This window comes from Ochotona curzoniae, unplaced genomic scaffold (assembly GCF_017591425.1).
Source record: "Ochotona curzoniae isolate NIBS_2020 unplaced genomic scaffold, NIBS_Ocur_1.0 contig_1014, whole genome shotgun sequence".
Lineage (NCBI taxonomy): Eukaryota > Metazoa > Chordata > Mammalia > Lagomorpha > Ochotonidae > Ochotona > Ochotona curzoniae.
Window position 1 is genome coordinate 51,161,957 of NW_024464920.1, and position 20,164 is coordinate 51,182,120.

General features: G+C 60.1%; 1 long non-coding RNA gene across 2 annotated transcripts in view; it reads left to right on the plus strand.

Annotated features, from left to right (window-relative positions):
* Positions 1-260: 260 nt before the first annotated feature.
* LOC121161143 overlaps positions 261-20,164 on the plus strand; it is a 36,131-nt gene continuing 16,227 nt past the window's right edge. Inside the window, exon 1 of one of the 2 annotated variants that reach the window (XR_005884636.1) lies at positions 261-334. This is a non-coding gene — a long non-coding RNA (uncharacterized LOC121161143). Of the gene's footprint in view, positions 335-15,682; positions 16,001-20,164 lie in introns of those variants that run through there. The other variant, XR_005884635.1, reaches the window with a different exon arrangement.

Genomic DNA, 20,164 nt, shown 5'->3' on the forward strand with positions numbered 1-20,164 from the left:
GAGTCGAGGCGGCAGGGGGCCCGCCGCAGGCCGGCTGGGGGCACCTGGGGCCCTCTCCCTCCCCTGGCATCCCCCTCGCCCCCGCCCCCCGACACACACACACGCACACACACACACACACACACACACACACACACACACACACACACACACACACACGCCCTTGCTGGAAAGTTCGCCCTGCCCGGGCTGGGCTCCCAGGCGGCCTGGCACCACGCCAGGCTCGCCGCCGAGCGCGGGCAGCAGGGTGGGGCGCGCGGCAGAGGCGCGGAGGACGTGGCTGGGCGCCCTGAGCTCCAGCAGGACCCGAGGCCGAGGGCCGGGGGCCCAGAAGGTGAGGGCACCCCCAGTGGGCACAGGGTGGGCACTCGGCAGGCGGCAGCTGGTGGTGCCGCTGGGCTGGGAGCGGGCCTCACGGGGCGGAGAGGGGGAGGGTGAGGAAGGACTGGTGGAGGAGGCAGGCACAAAGGCAGTGCCAGCGGCCCACGCGGGCACCACTCACTGCCCGCCTGCCCCCAGCCGGCCTCCATCCTCCGAGGGTCTGGCCCCGGGCTCCGCAGGGAGACCGTGTGTGCGCACGCACACGGGGCTGGAGAGCGAGTGCGGTGGCCGCAGGAAGGGCCGAGCGAGGCGGGGCTGGGGCTGTCAAGGAGAAAAACATCCCAAGGCCTGCAAATTGCTGCTCTCAGCGCTTCCCCTCCTCCTGCTTGGGGGGAAGAGAAAAAAAAGCAGAGCTTCCTTTGGAGGCGGGTGCAAAAGGGATGCGGAATTTTAACCATCTCCTGCACCCTCATCCTTCGGGAGTGGAGCGGGGCCCCTGCCTGGCTCAGCGACACCCAGGAAGCGGTGATGCCTCTTCGGCCATGTGGGAAGTCTGGCTCAGGCCTGGCAGCCGGGAGGTCCTGGTGCCCAGTGCCCGGCACTGCCCTCTGGGCTCCCATCTTGGGGGACGCCAGCACTGACGGTGAAGATCCAGGCTAGTCCTCGCAGACCTGTGGCCTTAGGCCACGCCGGACTGGGGGCCACTTTCATGGCCACCTCTGTGTTTAAGACAGGAATGTGATGTCCTCTGAGGCGGGGTCTGGGGCCCCTCCGAGAGGGAAGGGGCCAAGGGCGCCAGCCTCTCCCTGTGAGCAGGCATGGAGATGGGGGCTGCCCCTGCCCCAGGCCTGGCACCGAGGGGCCATGAAATGTCCTCATTTTCGTTTCTTTTACAATAATACATTACCACAAGGTAACGAATGTATACTCATGCAATCATCCTGGGTTATGCCCGCCTCTGATCCAGTGCTGTCACAACATGTAACGTGATGTTCAGGAAGGAAATCGCGGGGGCTAGCATGGCACTCGGGCCTGGAAGGTCCAGGTGTGGCTTCAGGGGTCAAGTGGACACCGTGAGGGTCTGGCTGGGGACTCAGTGCTGTGGACAGCATCCAGGGCTGTGTGTGCCCACATGTGTGTGGGACTGTGTGTGCCTGTGTCTGCGAGTGCATGCGTGTGCCATATGTGCCTCAGTGTGCTCATGCGGGCATGTGCGGGTCAGTGCGCATTCCTGTGCCGTGATAAAAGATTTTCAGACGCCTGAGCATGTAGCAGGGGTGAAGCAAGCCAGGCAGGTGATGGTGTGGCAGAGAGGGACTGGTCCCCAGCCCTTGGTGAGTGGCTATTGCTGGGCCTCCCATGCCAGCCCCCTGTACCCGGGGCCAGCCCAGCTTGGCCGGGTGGGCACTAAGCCTGGGACCCATGGGCGAGGCCTCCAGGGGAGAGTGGTTTCAGGAGCCAGGCTGACTTGGCTGGCAGGGCTCAGGCACATATGCAATGCCGTGCCATTTTGTTGGTGGTGGCAGTGTGGGGAATTGAGTGTGCATGTCTACTGTTGACTTTTTGCTCACACCAAATCCCTGGGAGCCGGAGCCTGCCTCGCCCAAGCCACACTCGCCCTGCTCACACGGGTGGCCGCCGCCAAGCTGGGCAGCAGTGTCCCCTGCAGAGCTGGGGAGCGGGTTCGGAGGCTCTACTGCCTTCTTGCTGCTCCTGTCCTTCTTTCCTCTCCTCCCCGGGCCTGGCAGTGCTGGCCTGCAGGTCTCCGGGACCTGTGGCTGCTGGGAAGAGCTCCCAGACACCAGGGGACTATACAAAGGGCTGGCCTCGGCTTCAACAATGGTGGGTGGTGAGTCATGGCGCCAGGGCATCGGGCAGACAGACAGAGCCCCCTGTGTGCGCGCCTGCCTGTCGGGCTGGTCCTGCTGCTCTTATCCTGCAGCGACCCCGCCCGTGGGCTTCTGCGGGTGTCCCACCCCGCTGCCCACGTTAACCCCCTGCTGCCCACCGTCTACCTGGCACCGCCTTGGCAGGCTGTGGTCCCAATCCCGGCTGGCGGCTGCCGGAGGAAGGGCTCTCCAGTGCCGGCCTGCCTCGTCGGCGTTGGAAAGTAGCTACAAACCCCAGTAGCACACAGAGCAGCAGCCCTCCCCGAAGTGGGTGTCCAGAATTGTCCGTTTTAAAGCAAATGGACTGATATGAATACTTCAATGCTGGGCATAGAGAGATGGAGAAGATAAAATCAATTAGTCATGTCCTGGCCCCATCTGAGGCTGAAGGCAGCGTTCATGCCTACATCATCAGTGGCAGCTAACGCACTTTCCGCTGGCCCCCTTACCTGCTGTCCTGGCACCTGGGAGGGGGCAGTGGCTGCTGGGAAGATGGCAACTTGTCCCAAAGGGATAAAACACAGTGTGCCCTACTCCCCCTCTTTAAATGTAAAAGCAAGCCGGGTACAGAGGCCACGTCTCCACCTCGCCTCACTACAGAGCATGTGTATTCATAGGAGAAGGAGATTGGCAAAAAGGCGTTCAGGCCCCAGACACGCGTCTTGGAGGAAACTGGTCTCTGTGGATGCCTTACTGGGGACAGCGCTGGTACATTGGTGGGAGGTGGTGGCTGCTCTGAGCAAAGGCCACCTCTGGGAGGGGACAGTCCAGGTCTCCTCTACAGCCCTGGAGAGGGTGCTGTCTCTGTGAACACCCCCTGGCCACCTGCTCTCTGGAGGGGCCTGGGCTGTGAGCCTTGCACTCCATCCCCTTGTGGGGACTTCTCAGGTCCAGTAGCAGTTGCCAGTGTAGAGCAGGGCAGCTTAGCTGCAGGCGGACGGCCGCTGGGTTTTCAGCTGCACTGGGAGTGTGCGTGTGCATTCAAGTCCAGATTTAGAAATTGCCTTTCAGAGTAGACAAGGCACGCCGGCTTGACTTTTAACTCACTGGGAAAGCGAGATGCTGAAGGTCGAGAACATTTGAGCCGTGTTCTAGAATGCAGGGGAAAAGGGAGTTTCCTGCAGGCCTGAGGGGGTTCCTGGGTCGGGCTCGTTCCCAGTGGTGTGCTGAATCCTGGTGCGTGCCCATTTGCCATCCAAGCAAGAGGGACTCCTCCCAGCACGACCCCCACGCTCAAGTGTGCGCTTCAAGGACGGTCCTGGCTGCAGGCCCACCTCTCGCAATGGAGAGTCCCCCATCCCCAGATTGGGGACAACAGGAAACATGTGGGCTCTCCCAGGAAAATGGCTGGGCGGCTGCCGCAGAGATGTGGGGAACAGTGCCCTGTCCTGCCCGGGGGCGGGGGGCTTTACTCCCCAAGCCCCAGGATTTAAAATGCAAGCAGCGGCAGTGGCCAGCACTTGTGAGCTCAGCTGCCAGGTTTCGCTTTCCCCCCAGAGGGGAGCTAGCGCGCTGCGGTCCAGGCACTGCTGCAACTAGAACAACTGTGACACTGCTCGTAGTGTTAAACTCACACATGGCAGCCAGACCCCTTTGGACGAGGCCGTATCCTGTACACACCGGTGGCAAACCCACAGACATGCCTGCCCCGGGGGGGTGGCCCCCAACCTCTACTCTGACTCTCTGCGTGCTTGTCGCACCGCTTGCTTCCTGTCCACTCACGCGATGTCTGCCTCTGCTCGGTCTGTGGGTCCCCGTTGTCCCGTGCCGGGCAGTGGAGTCCCTCTGTCCGGTGGACAGGCGGCCTCGCCTGGGGCACCTGGTTCAGGCCCTGGGTGCCCAAAAGCACAGCCGCGGGCCTGTCTGTTTCCTCTGCTGCTGTGGGAGCCGTACCAGGGCGGGAGTCCTGGCATCCAGCAAGCCCAGTGGGACCCGGCCTACTGGGCATTGAGGCAGTGGATGGGGCTTGAAGCACATGCAATAGGCTTCTGACAGGTACTGAGCTGTGGACATAGGAACATGCCTGCTGGGACAGGGACAGGCCCAAGCCTGGGGACGTGGTCAAAGGCAGCCTCAGAACAGGACTTTTGTCAAAGAAAGATGCCTGGGACAAGTCCGATGGACTATTAGCAGCATGCGAGGTCTCTGCATCCTGGATCCCCAGCCCTGCAGACAGCAGCCTGCAGGTGGCTGGGGGTTCACGTGCAGGCATCCCAGGCAGGGGCCCCCATGGCTGACCCCACTGACGCCCCCGGGCGCAAGCTGCATGGCACCAGGCCTCTGGAGGGCAGGTCAGTCAGAGTCCTGCCATTCTCTCTGGGGCAACTGTGATCGGACGAGAATTCCAGAATTATCAGATTCATTTCTGGTGGATGAAGGGAGCCCACAGCATCTGTCTTGCCCTCTATAGGAAGATGCGGTGAGTTCCGTGTCTCGGTGACAGAGTGCAAAAGACTCACTAACAAACCCAGGCTGTGGACAAGTGTCCCGGCACAGTGTCACGGCTGGAACGTATTAGCAGGGGACAGAACACAGAGCGAGGGGAGACCGCAGAAAACGGCTGGCTAATGAACAGGGAGGAATCAGGCTGACGAAGCATTGCATGGTTCCTGTGGCTACACAGCCTTCAGGACAGTGCAGGCTCTGAGGTTCTGCAGAGATTCGTGGGACAGTGGTCGCAAAAGAATGATACTTTTCCCCCTAAATTTATTTATTTTCACCTGAATGGCAGATTTACAGAGAGAAATAAGGACAGAGGAAAAGACATTTCGATCTGCTGGCCCACTCTCCAAATGACTGCCAAAGCTGGAGCTGAGCCGATGCGAAGCCAGGAGCCAGGAGCTTCTTCCAGGTCTCCCACATGGGTGCAGGGTCCCAAGGCGTTGCTTTCTCAGGCCATAAGCAGGGAGCTGAAAGGGAAGTGGAGCAGCCGGGGCATGAATCAGTGTCAATGTGGGACCCCAGTACTTATAGGCAAAGATTAGCCAGTGGGCCATCACCCCAGCTCCCTTCTCCCCCAAAGAAACACAATTGTATTTTTTGCATGAAGTGGGAGGAACGTCATACAGGTGGGCTTTGGGCCCCCTGCCTTTCCCGCACTTGAACCCGTTCTGTACCCGCTACTGAAATTATGTCTTTACATTTTCTTCTTCAGCCGCTCATACGTTCGACTCCTCCACACCCCCCCCCCCTTAAACATATGGTATTTTTGTAATCGGAAGAAAAAAATAATTTCCAAAGGCTCACGAATAGAAATACAGACACATGGCGCATTTCCCATCAGCCGTCGGGGATAGAAGACCCCAGCAGAAGCGTTCGTTAAGCCAACAAATATGTCGAGCAAGTAAATAGGATTTGTTCTTTTATCACAGACTGGTACATGGATCGCTTATTGATGAAATACACACCCACATCCTGCCCAATCGCAGGGGTGACCATGCCAGGCCATCCCCCGGGGGGCTAGCAAAGGCAGAGGACAGACTGTGGTCTCTGCGTGGAAGTCTCGCCCAGACTCATCATTGGCCTTTTTAAAAATAATCAGAGTTACGGTTTCTTTCAGCTTGCAGACCAGTGACGTCTGCGCATCCCGGGAACCGCGGAATTTGAGTCTGGGGGCGCCGCTCACACCAGAGGCCTGGCAGCCATTCCGCGGGTTTGTGCGGGGTGGGAGAAAAACATCGGGGTGCGGTTCCCCCGCGTCTGGCTCCTCGGGGACCACCGCACGGCCCGCTCCCGGTGCGCGCCGGCACCTGCCCGCGTCCGCATGGGCCTCAGTCTCCCCGGGCGGCGCGCACGCACGGGGCCCCGCCGCCGGCTGGGAGGTCCAGCTCCGCCGGCCCCGGGGCGCGACCCTCTAATCCGCTTTAGTCCGTACATTGTGAGCGCGGCTCGGGCAAAGTAAACAGGGCGCGGACAAAGCGGCCCCCGCGCCCGCGACTCCTGACCCCGGGGTCGCGCCCTTTGTTCGCCCTCAATGGGGCCGCCCTGCCGCCCAGCCCGCGGCTAATTGGGGCGCGTGCCGCCGCGGCCGCCGCCGGGGGACGCGGACCGACCCCGGGCTTCGATGGGGCCGCCGCCGCGGAAGGACCCCCGCAGCCGAGGCGGGGCTGGGGTCGGCCGCGCTGCGCCCGGAGCCGGGGGCCGCCGGGAGGACGCGCGCCGAGGCCTCAGACTCCCCGGGACCGTGCGGGGCCTGGGGGCGCTTCCAGTCTCCATTCTCCTCGGGGGCTGCTCCTTGCTGCTGCGGAGGCTGTCAAGTGCAAACGAACATTCCAGAATCCTTCAGAGAGGGAGGAAATCACCCCCAGAGCCTCCAAGGCCGCTGTCCAGCCTGGGGCGGGTCCAGGTGCCCTTGGCCATAATTTCAGTTTCTCTGTGTTTTCTGCTTTTTTCCACTCTAAATGTGGCGCAAAGTCCTCATGTTGATGCCATGATGCTTTGGGGACTTAACCCCTTGGAGCTGGTTTATAAAGGGAGTGGGGTGGGGGAAATGTGTGTCCTATTTATTTAACCAAGAGTCAGACAGATTCCCCAAATGCCTGTGATAGCCAGACTGGGCCAGGCTGCAGCGGGGAGCCGGGCACCCAGGTGCGAGTTCCGGGTGTGGTAGGCGGGAAGCCAGGGCTGGTGGCCGCCTGTGCCCCGCTGGATCTGCATCCTTGTTCTGTGTGGCACAGAATGCCCAGGTAGGCATTCTGGTGTAGGACACAGGGTCCCGGCTTCTCAGCCCGGCCCCACCCTGCTGTGTTTTCAGGGGCGGTGTCAGGTCATTGCCTGCCAAGAGGGGAAGGCGGACAGCAGGGTGGGCAAGCCGTGTGCCTGGATATAGAGGTTCCAAACAGAGCGCGTTTTGTTCTCAAGCTGTTTGCATCCCCAAGTTTTGCTGGCCAGACTCTACGGTGTCCAGAGCCACATCCCAGTCCACCCTCCCCCTGGGCCTTCCTCCCGTCCACCCGCCCATGCACGGTAGACTGGCCCCTGTGGCATGCTGATGTCCAGGTGTGGGGAGCACCACTGTGCGTGTGCCACCTCGGTGGCCCTGGCTGATCCCAGCTGTCCCCTCCTCTGCTCATCTGCCTACGCTGAGCTCGGGACAGGCAGGTTCCTGCCAGGATCACAGAGGGTGCTACCCAGGGGCGGGCTCAGGCAGGACTGGGACCCACAGGGGCTGTGCGGCTGGGAAGGCTCTGGTCACGGAGGCCGGCACCCGGCAGACCAGGACTGTGGCCTGGGCTCTGGGCAGCTTTCAGTTCAGACAGTGCTGTCACCGGGCTCTGCAGGCCCAGCCAGGGCTGTGTCGGCTTGTCACACACCGGTCCGGAGGGAGGAGCAGGATGCTCTTGGCTGGGGGGGGGTCGGGGGGCCTCGGGTGACTGCAGCTGACTGCGAGGCAGGGGGCTGAGGACCAGGCCTCAGTGGGGCACTGTGCTGCTGGGCAGGGGTCTGAGCTATAGGATCAACCTACATGTGCGAGTACGCCGGCGTGGAGGGTGCTGTGTTCCTTAAAGAGGCAACAGACAACATGCTTGCGTGTAGTGGTTGGGGTCACGGGGCCAGGCGGCGTCGGGCCAGGCCATGGCCTTGTGCCCTGGGGCCTCAGTTTGCCCAGACCTTGAGGGAACAGGCCGTGTGAATTAGTAAGTGCCTGCCACACACACACACACACACAGAGGCATAGATACACACCCATGGCACGGGACTTACTGCTGTGGTAATAACCCTGTCCACTCCGGTGCCGTAGTGTTCTGGATAAACTACTGAAGCACTCACCTCGTGCCCAGCTCTCACTGGCGATGGGTAAGCTTCATTGGTCTGAATGCTAAGGAGCCTTCGGCAGGCACGGACAGAATGCTGGGGTACGGCCAGGTCCCCCCATCCTCTCTCTCTTTCTCTTTATTTTTGTTGGAAAGCCCCCCATCCTCTTACCAGGGCACTCGGACACCCTAAATGTTTGCCTGAACGGGCATGGGTGCAGTGGCCGAGGTCCGGCCCAGCTGACCCTGTGTGGCCGCCGTCTCCCCTGGTGGGTCAGTCGTATTATCCAGGCCAGGAGCACCGTGCCTGGCCTCCCACTCGCCACCCGCAATCTTGTGTGGCGGGGAAGGCTTCCGTGTGTCCACAAGAATCCTTGTGGTCCACGGCCGGTGGTGAGTTGCCTGGCCGTAGCTCCCTGAGGATGCACCGAGGGTCTGCCCTTCACCAGGGACCAGGACCACAGCGTTGCGCCCAGGCCATGGGGCCACATGCGGCACGCACACGCAGCCCATGTACACCCGTGGCCACATCCCAGGCGGTTCTCCTGGCAGAGCTAACGTTTAACGTCCTCGGTGTTCACGTGTGAGGCACCACCAGGCTGTCTTAAAAGGCTCATTCAGCCGCCGTGCCTGGGAGCGATTTTATTTAGAATTCTCTGTGTCACGTCAAAGAACTCAGTGTTTCTCACACACTGTGTTGGCGTCGAGGGGAGTTTGGGTTTCGGCTACAGCCGGTTAATTTTTCCGAGTCTGCAAGTCCAGGTGCGCGTTGACAAGTTTTTCCCCGGCTCCAGAAGTTTCCCAGGGGACCCCGGAGTCCCCCTGTAAATTTCTGGCGTTCCATGTGTGAGGGGCTTCCAGTTATGGAGGAGGTGCCGGGGTTGGGGTGGAGCAGGGGAGAAGCAGCCGGGCACCCACACCCACTGCCTCCCTGCAGATGGCAGTCCGGGCAGGGGCAGGCTGACAACACGGTGCTGCAGGCCTGGTTAATGGATAAAATATTAGCAAAAATTCAGACTGCTGGCAAGCATGAAAAACCCCTGCCAGATGCAGGAGTGCAATGCCGCCCGGCTCTGGTTATTTCACAATATGCTGAAATGTGCCTGTTCATCGTGTAAAAATGATGCAGACTTTTATTTTAAAAGCTAGTCTCTCTTCTCCCTGATTGCTTACATTGCTATATATTTTTTTTATTAAGAAAATGAACTTTATGTTCTTTTAAAATTAAGAATAACACCCAGCGTTGCGCTATAAATAGCAAGACACAAAACGAAGGCGTGGGTTTGCTACATCCATGTTTTCCTTCTGTGTCAATTAAATAGGATTTTGTCTGCTGGGGAAAATGTAAATCGAATAGTTCCCCACTTTTGCTAGAAAAGACATCTATGAAAAAAATAACAAACAAACAAACAAAAAAACCTTAACCCAAAAGAGAAGTTTTTATCGTAAAAAAAAGCTGGGCTAGTTGGGTGAAGCCAAGAAAGGGAGGTTGTCTTTGTGCCTAAAGGAAGTTACTCATCCTATTTGATTTTTAAAAATGAGAATATTTTAATGCATAAGATAAGGACTATCAAGTATCAAATAGCTTCCAACAGACCCCCGCCCCCACCGAGCTCTGAAAAGTCCAGCATCAACGGGCTCGCACTCTGCAGGTATCTCAATTTTTCTGAAACTTAAAATAATAATAATATGCAAAGTTTTTCTGTCTTAGTCTTAAGTCCCAGCGACCTCTTGCAGTTTAATAGTGAATTATTTAAATTTTAAAGCACCGTCCCCCCCATAAAAAATTCTGGAGGCTGTGTGTACCCGTAAAATACTCTTAAACCTTCTTTATCTCTCTGCGAAGATGAAAAAAATTCAGCTTGCATTCGTTAGCGTTTTAGCATTCTCTAAATTCTTGGCGCTTTCTAAAGTTTAAAAATGAACCAGTTGAATTCTGCTTAAGAAATGATTTAAAAAAAAAAAAGAATATATGTCATGAAAAAATAGTTAATTATTTTAGGTCCTGTTAAAGAATAAATAAGAAACAAAATTACTCCAAATAAATAGAGATTTTTTGAGTGTTAAGCAAATGTATTGGACTTTTAGGGACTGGAATTCTTTCCAAATTTTCTGATTTACTTTCGTTTTCTTGGAAAATGGTATCTCCCTCTGGTAACTCTTAAACTCCAGATTCTAAAACATCTTTAAATTGCCAGTAAAATGTTCTGTGTGGCACAGCACATTATTTGAGGAACATTTTAATTTCCTGATTTGTAGCAATTTCATGTTAGGAATCATAGAATCCAGCAGCTACCATTAGTTCAGCACCCAGTCCTCTTCCAAAATTAACTTGTATTATTTTTTGAGCTGGTTTGGGTCCTCTGTCAGATCTCCAGGAAAGCTGGGAGTCTGGCTTTGGCGTCTGCTCTGAGTGTCCACAGCAGAGGTGCTGGCTGTCCACCTGCGCCCGTGGGCTCTGACGGGTCCTGGTCCCGCTTTGCAATCCCGCACCTGCGTGGGGGACGTGGGTCCTGCTGGCATGGATGCATTTTATCTAGTGTCATGGACTTTGTATGTTATAATTTATATTTATTAAATACTTGTAATTGTTTTATGATCTCTTGGCAAAAGCTTTCAGGTTTTTTTTTTTTTTAAAGCTGTGTGTGTGTTTGTGTACAGGTAGACACAAAGGGACTACCAGAACTTTCCTGCCAGACCTGTGGTAGCCTGGACAGAGCTGGCACTGCCAGCCACCAAGCCTGCAGGCACACTAAAGCATGCCCTTTATATTTTAAAAGATAACGAGACAGCTTGCTGGGGTGTTGAGTCTTGTGCTTGTGTAGGGAGGGGTGTGTTAAGGCGACACCCCACACATGTGCCTCCTCTGTGGTTCTCAGATCATCCACAACTGTGCTTGTCCTGCACCAGGAGTGGCACTCTGGTTGATAATCAACTTGTGCCAGGCTCGACACGAGTCAAAGATCCTGTACCCACTTGGTTGTCCAGGGAAGGCAAGGGGGTGCACCCCGTCACCCCGCCAGACACCCACCCCACCGGTGACCCTGCCTCTGCCTGGTGCCTCACTTGGGTGCATGTCAAGCAGGCTCTTTCTCTCCCTCTTTCCCTCAGCTGCCTCCTTGAGATGGAGGCAAAGCAAGGCGAGCAGGTTTAGTGCCTGAGTAACTGAAGGGGCACAGGTGACCTCCCCAGAGCCGGGGCACGGGTCATGGGTCCCCACCAACGAGGCGCATTAAAAAGGACTCTGGAACCTGCCAGCCACCTTGGAATGGAACAAAGATACAAAGAAAGACCCCCAAGCCTGGTCTGTGTTTGCACAGGGAAACCAGAGCTTCGGAGCAGGCCTGCCAAGGGCACAGCCGCCAGCAGGGCACCTAGGCGTGTGTGCGTGGCTGTGCAAGCCACACACTCGGGATCCAACTAAGAATGGAACTTTCCCCTTTCCCTCGCTCTCCTCGCTCTAACTAAACACATCTGGGTGTGCAGCGCTCCTAACGCCGGATACTGACAGTTTCAAAATGCCTGAACGTCGTCCCAGTGTGGAGGGAAGGGGAACTGTACCCAAAGCTGCTCCTGCTGCCCCATCAGCTTCGGGAGGCTGGCCCGAGGGCCACAGGCTGAGCCGGCTCCAAGGGCTGGGACGGCAGGGACAGCAGGAAATGGCCGTCTCTATTCCCATTGGCAGAGCTTGGAAGAAATCAGGAGAAAATAGCTGTACAGGCCGATACTATAAACATCCTGGTGTACCCCCAGCCCTCCTAGGATTTATTTTCAAACATCTGACCCGAGGCACGGTTGCAGTCCCAGCAAAGCTTTTGTCCCAGGAAGCTCCCCGCACAGCTTGTCCATCAGCACTGTAGAGCGTCCGGGTTGCCGTGAGATCCTTTGAGCATGCTTTATTGGGAATAAACATGACAGGGTGGCAAGGAGGCGAAAACCAAAAAACCAGTGCAACCAAATCAGAATTTACCTGCGCACTGCGTTTTTTGCTGAGGGAGACAGAATTTGGTTTCTGATCCTGCAGCCGAATTCTTTGGGCAGGAAGAATGAAAAACAAAGAATGTGTGTTCTCCAGTATTGTTCTGACTCACCCAGGTTTTTTTTTTTTTTAACAAAATAAAATTGGAAGGGGGAGGGTAAGGCATTAAATTAATTCATTATTATGTGAAAGCCAGAAAAAAAAATTAGCTGCTTAAAAGAAAAAAAAAGGGGGGGGGGGTTAGTAGCAAGCCAGCGTGGTGATTATACAATGATTTCAGGTGAAAATTGCAAAGCTAATATCCCACATTTAGTCCTTGTGCTCAGTAATGATATAGTTGTCAAATGTGTATTTGTGGCAATGGAACAAAAGTTGTAAGTTGCATAAAGGAAGATAATCTCCTTTTCTTTGTGGCTTTTTAAATTCAATGTTTTCATCCACCCATTTAATCACAAAATATATATCACATTAGTTGTAATATTTATAGCGTTTAGGGGAGCGATTCCAAACAGATTCCAGTGTGGCTGTTGGGTGCAGTCTTTCCCTTGCTGTTTTGTGTGTGCATAAGTGTGTCTCAAAGACGCGTAGTGTTTCTGGACTCTGCGGAAGCAGTGGCCGTGGGTTTGTGTTCAGACAAGCTTGCTTGGTGTTTTGGAGGAACAAGGTTTGGTCTTCACAGGGCGGGGGCTCACGATGCTGACACGGCTGCAGTCGCCCATGCCCGCAGCACAGCGGCACTTCTGGACTCCCAGAACTCGCAAAACCATGACATGTGTCACGATGTCCGTGGGAGTAGCTGGACCACGCAGCCAGCCAGGCCTGGGGGGCGCGGGACAGTGGGACCGGCAGCCAGTGCGGAGACCTGCGTCTGCGTGGTGAGGGTGTGGGCAATGGGCTCTGGGTCATGCGTGGAGGGCTGTCCGGCGTATGTTCCCTCCTGGCCCACACGGTCTGGACGGGGCTGCGGGAGGCCGGCAGCCGCCTGCTTTGCCATATGTGGGAGTGGGTGCGGCATCCCGGGCTGCCCTGTGAGGGTCCACAGCCCCAGCCTGGCCCTGGTCAGGTCCTCCTGCCCCTGCTCGCCAGGGCTCTGCCCAGGGCAAAGTGAAAGTTGCTTGCGATTGCCATGAAAAAGCTGAACTGGAAGTCACTTCCACTCTGTTTTTCAAACTCAGGTTTTCTAATAGGAAAATAAAACAAAAAAGCTTTCGTTAGGGAAGACTGCACCCCTTCCTCTACCAAGGCCCAGGAGACCAGCTTCGGGGGCTTCAGAAACAGATCAGGAATTTTCTGCACCCCCCTCCCCCGTTGGTTGGGGGGTGGGGGGAGGAAGGGTACGAACGTGTGGTGAAGATTGGAGGGCACAGTTCAAGGTCATGGTGGGCCGTGCAGCCTCAGCAGGCTGGTCAGTGTGCAGCCGGGGCCCTGCCCAGCTGCCCGGCTGCCCGGCTGCCCGGCTCAGTCCTGCCCAGCCAGGCCTCTCTCCAGGGCAGTTCCATCCCATGTGGAAGGAAGTTTCCTGGGAAGCCTGGCCCACGAGGAACTTTTGAATTTACCAATGGCATCAAAAGTATATATATTTTTATGACAACGGGCAAGTTTTGATTGGTTGACAGAAATGGCGAGATGTGACGTCGAGGGACACTGGTTAGAATGCCAAAGCCCGGGGGGGGGGGCGGGCACAGAGCGACAGGGGACGGAGCCCTGAGGCCTGCTTCCCTGGGGCTGGGGCCCTCAGTGGTCCACGGCTGACATCAAGGGTCGGCCGGGCGCCCGTGGCTCTGAGCCAGGGCCTGCCCTGGGCCAAACGTTGAGACCCTGTGTCTGCCACCAGGCTGGTCCCCTCTGCGTGCTGGAGTCCTCCCAGCATAGGAGCACCCGGCTGGCATGGCCGCGGAGGCCTCCTGGGCGTTCCAGCCAGTGTCTGGTCCCTGGAGCCAGAGAACGCACCGTGTGGCTCAGGGCCAGCAATGTCGGTCTAGCTCCAACAGAGCAAAGCTGCGGCCTTGAACTTGCCCGGCCGCGGCAGCTCCTGCGCCCTGATTCGGGCAAGCAGGAAGTTGTTTCCATGGGGAAGAAAGCAAGCCAGCTCGGAGCTCGGCAGCGGCTCCGGGCACCGAGCCCTTGCCCAGCCCACGCCTCCCCGGGGGAACCGTGAGCGCCCTCAACTCTGCCAGGCACCTTGCGCGCCCCCTTCACGTCTCCTGGCATTGTGAGCTGCCCACCCCCACCTCCAGGCTCACCAGGGCTCGTGCGCCTGGCTCCAGCACCCCCACAGTGCTGGGCACCGCAGTGTCCAGGAAGCGGGCCTTGGGAGAAGCCCAGGGCGACTGTGTGTCCCCGGGGGTGCTGTCCTGGGGCCTCTGCGGCAGCTCCGCGGCGCACGAGGGCCTCCTACGAAGACGGGCTTGTGACCTGGGCGGCTCTCCTCCTCAGCGCGCACTAGGGCTGCGGGCAAAAGGTTGCGTGCAGGCCAGGGGCTGTCGCGCCGCCCAGGGTCCCCAGTCCCGGCCGGACGCGCGCGCGTCCCGCTGCCCGCAATCATGGCAGCCGGAGCCTTGCAGCGCAGCCGCCGAGCGCGCCCAGTGCCAGGGCGGGCCGGAGGCTCGCGCCTGCCCGTCCCCCTCTTTCGGTCCTGCGGGCCCAGGGGCCCGGAGAGAAAGGCCGGTGGGTCCCCGTGCTGGGATGGTGGGGGTGTCCCTGCCCCGTGAGGGCGGGCGGAGCCGCGAGCGGGGCCGCGCTAGCAGCGAGCGCCCGGGGCGGAGAGCCCGCGGGGGCGCGCACGCGGGGCTGCGGGGCGAGGCGCGGGGGTCCGGGCGGCGAATCCGCTGCTCGCGCCGCCCGCCCGCCCAGCCCGAGCGCGCCAGCCCGGGGCGGGAGGTGGGGGGCGGGTTGCGAGGGGGGAGCCCTGGAGGGGCGGCGCCCGGCCCTCACCCGCAGCGGGCACTGCCTCGTTGGTATTCCGGGCGCGTCGGCGGCCCTGACCTCCCCGCAGACAGGAGTGCCCGGGCGTGCGGGCACGGCCGCCGCCCCCCGGGCGGTCTCCCGGGGCTGCGGGGAGGCCCCCCGCCGCAGCCCGGCTTCCTCCATCCCCCTCCTCCCGGAGTCCCGCGTACCCCCTCCCCCGCCCCGATCCGGCGGCGAAGGGGTGGGCAGGGAAACGCGCTCTCTGGGACAGGTGCCAACTCCGAGACAAAAGACATAAAATAGGCGGCAACGGGGGAAGCGCGGCGGGCGCGCTCGGGCGGGGACGGCGGCGCCGCGGGGGCCGCATCCTCGGTGCCGACCCGGGAAAGTTTGGGAAGTCGCCGCGGCCGCTTCGCAGCGGCGGGGGACGCGCGGCCCAGGCCGCCCTCCGCGCCGCGCTCGCCCTCTCCGCGCCGCTGCTGAATAATTCATGGCGCGGCCGCCGGCCATTAGCATGCACCGGGCGCGCGGCGCGTCTGTGCCAAGCCGCCGCATTCGGCGCCCGGGCAGCACCAGACGAGCGGCCCCGAGGCGGTCGGGCCCTCGCGGCCCCCGCGTCCGCCCGGCGGCGCCCATTGTGCCCCGGGCCCCGCGCGGCCGGCCCCGCGCCCGCCCGCAGCCCGCGCCCGCCCGCCCGACGGCCCGGCTCTGCAAGTTCGGGCCCGCGGCGTCCGCGGCGCGAGGCACGTGAACTTGGAGAAAGTCGCGGGGCGCGCCGGCCGGGCCCCTCCGCAGCCGGGTGTGGGTGCCCTCGGCCCCGAAGCGCCGCTTTCGTTTTCGTCCGGGACAAAGGTCCCTCGCGGCGCCGGTGACGGCCGGCTGCGGTGTCCGCGTCCCGCGGGCCACTCCGCGGTGCGGCGGGGCGGCTGATGGAGGGACGCGGAGCCCCGGCGGGCAGGAGCGCGGGCGCGGCTCGTCCCGGAGAGGCGCACGCGGCGAAGAGTTGCGGGAGCTCGGCGGTGTGCGGACGGGGATGCGTGGAAGTCGCTGAGACGGCCCGCACGGTGGCCCGACAGGCTGCTCCCGCAAGGGCAGGGCTGCGGAGCCGCGCGCCCCGGTCGCGGCCGGCTGCGGGGCGAAGGCGGAGGGCGGTAAGTGCTTCCCGTGAGTACTTCCCTGTGACCGCGGGGATCCCGAGCAGGGGCCCCTGTGCGGAGCAGGGCGGGCCTTCCCAAGGCGAGCAAAGGGACCCTCCACCGGAACCCCACGGCCCACCTTCCTGGGCAACGTGGAGTCGTGGGCGAGGTGTGCCCGGAGTCCCCCGTGTGAGGTGGGCGGCCGCTGGGCCAGGGGAGATTTTGTTGAAAGCGGAAAAGAAACAGACATCTTCAACAATGGGCACCCCCCATGGGAAAATTCGTGTTGGTGTTGGGTGACGTGCGTTTTGAAAAATTTTAAAGCTTTGCTTCAGAACCCCTCGCTTTGCTGGTCTCTTGGAGGGGGATATTGCTGGGCCTGGCGCTGGCCACTGGGCTGCTGCTTTCAGGCTGTGTGGCAGAAGCTGTTGTTTACGGTGACATAAAGGGAACACAGCTCATAACTTTTTGTAGTAAACGTTCCTTTATGGTGGTTCACACACAGGTCCAGCCAGGGCCCGGGAGGAATTTGGGGGACGGGGTTTGGGGTGAAAGGAATGCCCGTTCGCTGTCACCCTTTAAGTCATTTCTTCAAAGTTGGGGCTTCAGACCTTCATGTTCTCTCGTTTTCGTGGGTTCCCCCTCCTCGGGATTTCAGAACGTGCCCCTGCACCAGGTGGAGCCCGTAGTGGGCGGGTTAAGCCATTGGTGCCACAGGTTAGCTGGTGCCGCCTCGCAGCCTCACCAGGTGTGCTGGGACTGCGGGCCGGTTCCTGTAGTGCTCCCGAAGCTGTGGGCTGCCACCGGAACCTGCACAGCGCCTGGCTCACCTCCGCCCCCTCTGCTTGACCACCTGGTTCTCCTGTGCCCACTCCAGTTCTGGGAAGTACCCTGGCATCAAGGAGACCATTTGGCTAGGGTCTGGCCAGCTAGGAGGTTTGCCCCGGTGCCAGCAGAGCCCGCCTCAGCCGTCCGCTCGGCCAGGCGCCCTCCATTTCAAAATTTCCCGTGTGGCTTTAGCAGGCGTGCATCCTGGGGTGGGATGTCCTGGGGTGAGCTCAGGATTGGGGTGCAGCTGCAGAGGGCATGCTGCTGCAGCCAGGGGCTGCTGCCTGCCACGGCATTGGCAGGAACGAGGTCGGGTGAGCTCCGGCTGCATCAGGGCCCTGCATGCAGGGTGCACATGGCACGAGGGTCCCAGTGCTGGGGCCCTGCCTGGGCTGTCGGTTGTCTCCCTGGGTAGAACAGACCCCAGTCCAGGGGCGCTGACTCTCCTCCCTGGCCCCACTGGCTGGACTGGGGCGGGAGCAGGAGGGACGAGGGAGCAGCTGCAGGTCAGGCCCAGGGCCGGCGAGGGAGGCTCCCAGATTCCAGCTGCTGCCCCCAAGGGTGACGCTGGCACATGTGAGGTGACAGTGGGAGTGCCGCAGGGCATGCCGGGGCCGGCCTGAGCTCTTTGTCCACGGCCTCCCTGAGCTGGCTCGGTGCAGATGGAGACTTGGGGTCTCATCAGAGACTTCCTGCAATGTCGGGGCATCTCACCTCGGCACTGTTGGTTTCTGAAGACACGCGGGAGGCAGCTCATGGTGTCCGTCTGTGTCTTCTCCCTGCTGGATGTCATGCAAGGCAAGTGGCAAGCAGGGAGCTGGGTCCCACAGGCTGCGGCGGGAGCTGGCAGGAGCACGAGCCTTCGTTTTTCCGTTTCAGGTTTTGTTTTAAGCCGGGACCTTCCCAGGGCTGGCGCTGGTGGGGCCTGGGTGGGCTGTCGGTGACGAGGAGGCCTGTGCCTTCCCTGGTAGCCAAGGCTGGTGAGGGTGTCCCTGAGCGGGTGCAGGTCAGGAGTCGGCTTTGCTGAGCAACACCAGCACGGGCAGCCACAGCCGACTGACTCCTGGCTGGGCACCTCAGCGGTGCACACTCAGCTCCAGCTCCTATTCTCAGCCACGTGTGGAAGAGGCTTGGCAGGAAGGCAGAAGGCCGTGCGGCCAAGGGCAGGGTGGGCAGGGCACCCTTCCCTTCTCTGTGTCCAGGGCAGGGTAGGGCCTGGGACACCAGGCCAGGCTGGGACTGTGTGCTGTCAAGGTTGGGGGTCAAGGGTGTATTTGCACGCTTGTGGAGAAGTGGGAGAGAAGTTTTGCTGGGTTAGAGCGTCACATGCAGCACGGGCCCAGGCTGCCCATGAGGCCCTGGGCCAATCATGTCCCCTTGCTGAGCTCTGTTGAGGGAGTGAGGATGCGGTCACAGGCTCGGGTCCCACTGTCCGTGCTCCTGGCTGCTCTGCTTGCCCCAGCGTGCTCTCAGGGCTTCCTTGGTCTCCAGGTGGCACAAAGCAAGTTTCTTGGTATCCCTGGGGCCCACAACGGGACGCTTGCTTCTCCCCAAAGGTGGTAGGTGGCACTGGCAAGGGAGATGGGCAGGAGGAAATACCTTGTTCCCCGTGTCGGCCCAGAGAGCCGAGCTGTGGCCCCCCGGCAGGCCTGGGGTGTGCCGATGGCAGAGGCTGCTCCCCTGGGAGCTGGCCCCTTGGCTATGCACAGGGATCACAAACGGCCACCCTGGCTGCCGGCGCTGGCCGTGGCAGCAGTAGCGTGTGGCGGGGGTTCTCACTGTCCTTGTGCTGGGCTAAGCGTGTGCTTAGCACAGTGACCACTTTGGACAATGTGTTCTCGTAATTGAGGGCCCAGGACGAGCAGCCAGGTGCCCTTCCTCAAAGCCCCTTGCTGGAAGCAGACAGAGGCCACGTTTTCTGATGCTCTAGAACCGGGGGGAGAGGAAAAGCAACATTGCCCCTCGCCCAAGAAGGTGGGTCTTTTATAGGAGATATTTATTTTCAGGGCTGACCAGGCTCCTCCGGCTGGGCCGTTCTGGCGGCTCTGTGGATGCCACGGACTGCAGACGGCCAGCCGGGGACAGAGGCTTGCAGAAGAGGATCTGCCGCGGCTCCCGGGCAGTGGCCATGAGTAAGCCCGGCATCCCTGGATCCGTGGAGTCCAAGCTCTCCCGTGCTCATTTTCCTTTGCTTTGGTGATTCCTGTTCCGAGCCCTGCAGGGGCACACTGGCTGGGGGGCAGGCCTGGCCTAGCAGGCCTTTGTCTGCCAGCTGGGTGGGGGCGGGAGGCAGACGGTGAGGAGACCGGGGCTGAGAGAGGTCAGAGCACCCTGCAGTGGGCGGGGAGGAGACGGGCACGAGGAGAGGGCAGCTTGGGCCAGCATTTGCCAGTGTTCTCCACTGTACCCGCTGGCCTGGGGAGCGGCCTTTAGCACCATCCCCATCTCGTGTTAGTGCATGGTGAGCGAGAACTCAGGGCGTCTCTCCCCGAGGCCCACACAGCCACAGTCCTGCCATGTGGACAGTGCCAGAGCAGCCGGGGCCTGGTCGCCTGTGCCTCAAGGAGGCCAGAGGGGAGCTGGGTGGGGAGCAGCGGGTGGGCCACGGATCGGCCTATGCCCCATCCCACTTTGGGGGTCCCCAGAGTGGTCTGAGCCAGGGCGTGAGGGTCCCCTGGCCCGGGGAAGACTTGGCTGGCAGGTACCAGTTTTGTGCCTTCACAGCTCAGATTCGGGCTTTCAGAATTCTCTTCTAATGGTGGAAAGTGTGGCCGTGTCACTCTGCAGGTTCTCTCCCTGCCCCCAGAACACTGCTTGGGGAGTGTCTGAGGCCATGGGTCGACTGAGGGACGGAGGTGTGGGGGGCAGCCAGGCCCTAGCATGTACTGGTAGAGAAGTAACGGGTGACCGTGCTGGCCAGTTGGTGACATGAAGCGACACGCGTGTGCAGGAGGCTGCCCCTGGCTGTCGGCTCTGCGAGCAGCCCTGTCTTCATTCAGGGGTCTCGGACACAGGAACGTTTTGCTGAACTATTCACCTGCTGGTTGGAGATGCTGGCAGGTAGCATCCCCTCCACGTGTTTAAGGTGAAGATTTACATTCGAATAGCCTCTTACAAATACATTTTGAATTATAATAAAGTGGTGCTGCCCCTTTGTGTTTGCTGTGGCTTGCATGCCCCCAGAGTGCCCAAGCGTGTTAGGGGCGACGGGGGGGGGGGCAGGGAGACTGGCACTGGATCTGTGCCAGCTGCCAGATCTCGGCATGCAGCTGATGTGTTGGGGTCCCAAGCCCCCATCATGGGCTGCAGGCTGCCTGCCGTTTGCGGGGGACTGCTGTCTGTGACGGCCAG